This window comes from Capsicum annuum, chromosome 8, assembly GCF_002878395.1.
Source record: "Capsicum annuum cultivar UCD-10X-F1 chromosome 8, UCD10Xv1.1, whole genome shotgun sequence".
Lineage (NCBI taxonomy): Eukaryota > Viridiplantae > Streptophyta > Magnoliopsida > Solanales > Solanaceae > Capsicum > Capsicum annuum.
In genome coordinates, this window is record NC_061118.1 from 105,867,342 (window position 1) to 105,875,913 (window position 8,572).

Below are 8,572 nucleotides of genomic sequence, written 5' to 3' on the forward strand. Positions count from 1 at the left end.
GTATCAAATTTTTAAATTTAAAGGGGCAAGGGAGGTTCTTATAACCGACATAAATTATGCGAGCTACATGGAGTCCATCATTTGTTCCCCCTAAGGAGGAGACCCCACATTGGGGAAGAGTGCCATACTCTTGCCATGGAGTATAACCAAGGTCTAGTGATCACTAAATGAAACTCAGCCTCGGGCCAAATCATAATTATCGTAAACTCAGCCTCAGGTACAACCTATGGTGGCACGTAGTTTTGGGCCAAGAAACCATAGTAACTTACCCCTTCAGTGCTAAATATTACTCCCTTTAGATTATCTACACTAATCTCATAAAAATGCACTTTTAGAATAATCTTATGGTTCACAACGAACCCAATAATTAAATCCATAATCTCATATGATGAAGTGGATTTCAAAGCTTTCGGACCATTAGGTCAATTCATTTCTCAATCATCTCGAAATACTCAAAACATGGGTGCTTATAGCACAAGAGTTCATAATTTCACAAGTCTCAAATATGGCTTACTAACCCATAGTTAAATCTCAAGTTAAAGCTTATCAAAAAAATAATATATAAACCATATAGATTCATAAATCATGTAGAAATCTGGGAATTTCAGCAATATATCTCAAAATCTCAATTTAGTCATATGTTTCACCACCTCAAACCTTTCAAATATTAGCTTATCAAGGAGTAAAATCATGGGGGTTATACCCAGCTGTAAGCACTCAAGAAAACATGTAGAAATCATGCCATTTAACTCTCTGTTTATGGGAAATATCAAGGTAATGCCTTTAATAATAATGGGTGAAAAAAAACAATTCAAATTCATGTAAAAACCCCATAGATTTCAACAAATTCATGATGTAAATAAAATTTTTGGGCACAAGGGTGAAAGGTTACCTATGTTCAAAACCCCACATACCTTGAATTAGAAGCTTTGGATGAACTCTCACAATTGGAACTTTATTCAAACTCTTGAATGAGGGTTCTTAAGGCTCTTGACTTGAGAACCTTGAATCTTGACTCAATTTAGAAAATCCATGGTGGACTCTTGAGATTCTTCGAATAAGATTTGGATACTTAGGGATTTTTATGAGAGAAAACTTGAGAAAAAACTCATAGGATGCTTGAAAATGACTTCAATTTGGTGTTTGCATGGTTTTATAGGCTTGAAAAAGTCCAAAATGTCCCTTTTAACATCTGTACGAAGCTGAAAAAATTGAACTAGGAGCCCAATTTAAGGGGTCACCGCAATGCGCCACTTATCGCGGTGGCTCACTGAAAATTAACAATTGGAAATATAGGAGTCACCGCTATGCGGAACCATCGCATTTTCCCACTAGTTAGGATCTGGAACCTCAGCACGACGTGTCAAGCACTAAAATGACACAGTTTTACGACTAGGTCTTAAATTAGAGATAACTTCTTATCTGGGTATCAGATTTGGCAAAATCTTATATCGATAGAAAATTTATCAGATTTCCCACGTGATAAAAAGTTGAAATTAGGGAAATTCTATATGGTTAACATGATACTCACTTAGGAAGCCACTTCTCAATCTTTTAGGGCCGGAATCACGCCTCACTCGACACGCCCTAAGGCTCAAACTACGAGGGAACTTTCCAGGACCTTACATGTCGGTACTTAAATAGCACCCTTAGGTGCAGGAGCCAAAGAAGTGGCAGTTGGAACCTTATTAGAACTTATGGTAAACCTAGCTGAAGGATAATCTCATTGTATATAACCAAGCTAACCATAATTACAAACTGATTTCTCCCCTCCTCACAATATCCATGGTGAAGCTGCCCACAAAAATGGAAAGGAGGATAAGGTGGGGCTGACTGAGTTCCACTAGATTAAGACTAGGCACCATATGCCTTAGGACTGCTGCTAGCTTGAAAACAATGATTACCTGAAGGCTTAGGATAAGGAGAACTAGTTGTCAAAAAAGAATTCTCCTAATTCTTCTTCTTAGTCCTCTTCCTACCATCTCTCCACTATTCTATTGATTCCCACCCTGCTCTGAATATCTAAACTTCTTATTCCACCTTTTTTTCTTTTATCCTCTACAAGTTGAATATAAACCACCAGCCTGGAGATGTCCGTATTATTATTTAACATAGCACCCTTACAATCTAACACTAAATCATAGGACAAATCAGAAGAAAACTTCCACATTAGGGACCTTATATTAAATACCAATTTAGAAACATATTGAGAGAACTAATGGAATTTTAAGGCATACTTCTTAACACTCATCTTGCCCTATTTTATGTTCATAAACTCTTCAGCCTTAGCTTTCCACAACTCTTGAGGATAGAAGTAGTCATTAAAAGCACCTGAAAAGTCATCCCACACTACCTGCTCAGAATTATCATACCTCATTGCTTCTCACTCCTTATACCACTGATAAGTTATGTCTTTCAACTGATACCTAACAAACCCCACACACTCCGAATCTGTAGTATGCATAACTCAAAAATCTTCTCTGTCTCATCAATAAACCCCTAAGGAATCTTCTTAACCTTAGAGCCTATAAAGGTTGGGGGATTCAACCTCATAAACTGGCCAACACAAATGTCCTCAAATAAACTAATAGCAAGACAAACATGATCACACTAACGAGACTAAGATGCCACCAGTTGAGCAAGCATATAAATAGACTGAAGGAACTCTGTAATAGTAATATCTCCCTGAGTTGACAAAACATAAGTATCACCAGCTCGAGAAGCTCAAGAAGGATTAGTAGGGACTGGTGGAACCCCACGTAGAGCGGTACAGTTAGTACCAGGGACCCCTAGACCAGGTCTGCGCTTTATAAGTAGCACGAATTCCATCAATATTTTCCTCAGGTAAATATGAGGTTCCATCAGAGTATCAATAAATGTTAGATCATTGGGGTGGCATGATTTGAAATATGAGCTAGCTAAGAGTTACAGAAATTTCGTAGAATAAGACTCTATAGCCCAATTTAGAACACAAGAAATGAAAACATTCCTAAATGTCTTATAGTCTCCCTCTTATAAGTGTGGTGCGCTATACACTTATAAAAATGACTCTACTTGACATAACTTTGTGGACGCCCAACAATTCTAAACCTGGCTCAAATACCAAGCTTGTCATGACCTGACCCCATACCTGGGCGTGATGGGTATCTCAAGTCCATCATGGGCTGCAGACCACCCCCATACCCTTACCTAAAGAGTACATAAATATAAATAGCAGAAGTCAACCAAAATAGCTAAAAAAGTATATAAATTAAATGAAGATTCTAAGAATCAAAACGAACAACCAAATCACACTTGTCCACAAATTCTTCTAAAACCAGAAATGTCATATAGGATGGGACATGTCCCTGACCATGACCAAAAAGAATCCAAAATAAAATACTAAGAAATAAAGAAAATAGATGAAATAATTGAGCCTTTCGAAAAATAAAGGCTCACCATTTCAAAGAAACTCAACAAATGTACTAAATCACCTAACGCTGCACAGGAGAAATAAAACACCCTTTGGACCCTATATTATGAAATAATGAAGCATCCAGAGACGGTCAGTAGGGCAAGCTTTGACATGTAACTCAGGGGATAAGTATAACATAATGCAATTACCAAAATCCAGTCAAAAACTACATGTATAATATTTACATACGTATATATAAGATGTCAAGATAGAGACAAGGGTCATAAATCTGAGAGTTTAAAGTATTATCTTGAACTATATAGCTTGATCCATCTTAAAGGCACTCATAAGCTATATGTACAACTCCCACTGCTGGAAGGGCCCCAGTGCGTGTTTGCCACACAAATTGAGGAAAAATAGTAGAAATGCTAAAGACCTCCAGGCCATAATCCCCCTAAAATATATATAATATATGCATCAACAACATGGTCACATAGACTCCCAACACCGACAAACGTGGTTTTCAGTGTTGTCCCCTCCGAGACATACACCTTCACAATGAGCTACACAATTTTTTAAAGCTCAAATTAAAATAGTTGCACATAAACCAATGATTAATCTAAGAGGATTTCATTAAGGCATTTACAAACATGGTATCGTCATACTAATTATGTTTGCAAGCTAATCCAATTATGCCAAACCAAAATCATTTAACCAAATTGACTCTCAAGTTCTATTTAAAATCTAAACCATGGTTACCAAGGCCATTCAAAATCGATCTATATCCATTTGTCCTTTAATGCAATGCAATAAACAAGTTAAACCATGCAATTATCCATATCCAAAACCAAGATTATAAAGTGGGTTGAGGTTAAGGCCATTATCAAGCTAAAATTTCATCAATTTGGGGAAACCCATGTCCCTCATTCCAACAATTTAAATAACGTACCATTTCAGTCCCAAACACATCAATTTAAAGTATGAATAATTAATTTAAAATATGGGACAAGTAATTCAAACAATAACAGTCAAAAACCCTCAACGCCAATTTCAAACTCATTATATAAATCACATGAATATGCAATAAATTGATGTCACAATGTAAAAATATGAGTTAAGGATGAGCAATATGCCTGAAATACACAAGAAATTGAAGAAGAATCGAAGTTTGGAGCTTCAATGATGAATTCCTTGTAAAACCCTTGAGCTTTCTTGGGTATTGAGTTTAAGAGAGAAAGAATAGAATTTGATCTTTAAAACTGAATGGAAAACATTTATTTTATGTTAATAAGACCAAAGTGCCTCACCCTAAGTTAATAAAACTAAAATCGGACGAAATTAAAACAACAGCGTGGCAGGGGCAATCACGGAGGGTAGCCTTCGTGCCACACCCTTATCGTAGAGGCTAACCTCCATGGCATGCCAATATCGTGGACCCTGACTGCCTCTGGGGCCCAAAATGGCCCCAAACCCCTTCCAAAAATTTTAAAACTTTCCATACACTAACTTTTAACATCCCTAAACATATTTTAAGTCAAAAATCGCCGCTACGCATGCGGGTTGGTCAAAAATAAAATCATTAAATTTTGCAGGGTCTCACACTCTCTTTTCTTTTTTTCTTTATGTAATGAGGTTTTAAATAATTCTGCATCCCATCTTTCTTAAACTCACACTAGTAAATTGATTATGTTATCTAGCCCATTAAAAAATGAGAATGTCAGCAACTAGCTGTAAAACAACTTAAGCCCAATGAAGTAGGAGAGCATGAAATCTGCTTGTGTAATTAACTGAAAAAAAGGAAAACATTTTTTACGACATACCAAAAATTGACTCATGGCCAAAATAAATTCAAGCTGTAGACTAACCTAATGGAAATGCATCATATTAAAATTAAAGTCACCTAAAAATATAAAACATGTTGTTGGTTAAAAATTGGTACTTTCCCATAGTATTAGATCTTACATAAATACATATTCATTAGCAAGAGAAAGTGAATGAATCAGTTGAAAATTAATCACTTTATGCTAACCAAAAACCCATGCTTAACAATTAAGTTTTACATGCTACGTAAGGTTTATTTAAGGGAGAAGATAAATTTTTCTATACTCGGGATTCGAACTTGAGACTTATGATTAAGTATGAAAGAGTTCTATCCTCATCATCGCAATCCTTTCCATTGAACATGTCCTAAATTTACATGCATTTTAACAAAAAAGTGGCTTCTATGGAAATTTTGAGAATTAGGTGATGTTTTGGAATCTTTGTTTAAAAATTAAGTAAAATCCTAATTTGTTGGTGACAATATGAGAGAACAAAATAATTCCATATTACCACCTAAACAAACTACATGATTATATTCAATAATGAATATTTATATAAGGACGATATTATTTTGTAAGAAACAACCTACAAAAAATTGGTTACCACGTATACTTATACCAAAAATAAAATTTGTCCACATAAACATATAGTTTCCTCAACTCAAACCATTAGAATTTCCTCCTACTATTTGTGGGATCATGAAAAATTAAGAACTTCTCCTTCATAATTTAACCATAAATAATCATGGACAAATTAATAAAGCATCACCAATATCACTTAATTTCAAAAAATAGTAAATAAGGATGCCATGACTCTACGTAAATGACGTGAATCAATAAGATGAACTTTAAAACTTTAGTTATAAAATAGGAAAAAAACTTTGTGTATTCATGCCCAAAGAACCATTTTTTACTGATTTCGCATAAAGGAACAGCAAAATAAATCACTATAGGATCAAGTTTTATATAATATGGAAACTAAATTATACAACAGAAGTTTGAGAGTTACCTCTTGCGAAAAATAATTTGCATCAAAAGCTGCTACGATCTACTGACTTTCAAAGTTAACAAATAGCTAACTCTCAAAAGCCACGAACATGGAATCTCAAACCAAAATCCTTAACTCAACTCTTCCTTTTTCGACTAAATTATGGAAAATCCATGAATACTTATATAGCAAGAGGTGAAACTTTAAGCTTTGAAATGTGCCTAAATATTGAAAATGAAAAGAAAGACATGTCTCGAGTACCATATTCTAGTGTAGTTGGGAGTTTGATGTACTCTATGATGTGTACTCGTCCAGACATTTGTTATATTATTGACCTAGTTAGTAGGTGTTAATCTAATCTTTGAAGAGAGCATTGAGGAGTAGTAAATAGAATTTTTTGATATTTGAACGAACTTGCAGATTATTCACTATGCTATAGTGGATCTGGTTTATTCATCAGAGGTTACATAGATGCTAATTGGATTGGTGATCGATATGATAGAAAATCAACCTCCGATTATACTTTCTTACAAAATGGTGATGCTATTTCATGTAAAAGAAAGAGACAAACTTGCACAACCCTTTCAACTATGAAAACTAAATTTGTGGGTTGTGCATATGCGGTACAAGATGTTGTCTGGTTGAAGATATTCTTTAAGCACTAGAACATTGTAAATAATTCTAAGGGTCCCATGATTTTATATAGTGATAGTAAAGCGGCTATCAAATACACGAAGGATCCTAAATATCACAACAAGACCAAACACATTGACATCAAGTATAGCAAGTGGAGAAATAAATTTATAATAATTTCTGCACGAGAAATGATAGTTGAATCCTTTATAAAGGCTATATCTAAGGACTTGTTCACTATAAAAAATGGGTAATATTACATGAGTTTATTTGCGGGCATTATTTTGACCTCTATAAATTTATATGAAATGTGGAAGTTAAAAATCTGTCGTAAAAATTTATAAAGTTGTGGTGGTTTTATACCCTCGCTATAAATTACGGAGATTTTAAACTCACGCTATCTACCAAAAAAAAAATAATGCTTATTTGCCATAAAAATATAAATTTATGAATATAAATTTGCGGGAGTTTTAGACTCCGCTATAATCAAAAAAATATTAGCGCCTACCATTTTCCCTCATTTTTTTTAATTAGGCAAAATATTTTGCCTCACTTTCTCAAATCGATAGGCAGCTCCAAATTATCGATCGACCCTCTCTCATTTTCCCTCTCACTTTTCCCCTCTCATTTCCTAAGTCGGCCGACTATTTCAGTTTATTTTCACTTTTCCTCTCTCACTTTCCCTCTCTCAAGAGTCGTTGACCTTGGATCTAGCTAAAGAAGCACGGGAAGATGGAAATCTCCAAGATCTGTAGTTTGTCTCACTGATTATACCACGGTACGATAATGCACTCAAGTTTTAATATTAAGGAACTATTTCATTCTGTTATTTAATCAAAATGAGAATTTTGCTTCCTTGTATGATGATTTGTTCATTGTTCTTCTACCTTGGTTGTTTATAGAGTGGTGATTTTGAGTTTTCAACTTATAAGTATTTTCATGTTTAGGAAATAATGGGTTGTTTATTGATTGGTAATTTTGAGTTTTCAACTTACAAAGTTTAAAATTTTTTCCTTGTATGATGATTTGTCCTTTTTTTTCTTAGCTTGGCTTTGTTTGTAGATTGGTAATTTTGAGTTTTTAACTTATAAAGTTTCAATCCTTTTAGATTTGTATTGATGTTTAAAAAAATGGGTTGTTTTTAAAATTTGAGTTTTCGGTTTGTGAGTGAATTTTGTAATGGGTTTTTAATGTGGTTGTTCATAGAGTTTTTATCAAGTCATTCATTGGGTTATTATAAACCAATGTGGGATAATACTGAAAATTTTGAGTTTTTCGTTGTTTATAGATTGGTGATTTTGAGTTTTCAGCTTGTGAGTTTTAAATTTGTGAATCATTAAATCTTTGATAGCACAATCAAAATAATTAAGGATGGGAACGTTGTCGATGAGAAATTTGTAACATATTTCTGTTGAAAAATATTTCATTTGGAAGTTTCCTTTGCATTATGAATTTGAATTTGTTGGATCAATAAGTACAATATACCAGATAACTATATAATGGAAAAAGTTTATAGGTGAAACTTGTAAGTTGTAATACTATATGTGCCAGACAAGTATTAGAATTATTTCTTGGGAATAAAACTGTATCGGTTAGAATAAATAAGCACAAATCAAAAATTTCAATTGTTTGGAATCAAAATTCAAGCCTGTTGGTTATGTTTTTTTCAATTAACAATATGCTCATTTTCTTGACTGGGTATTGTGATTTGTTTTTTTAGGGAAAGCATTGAAAGAG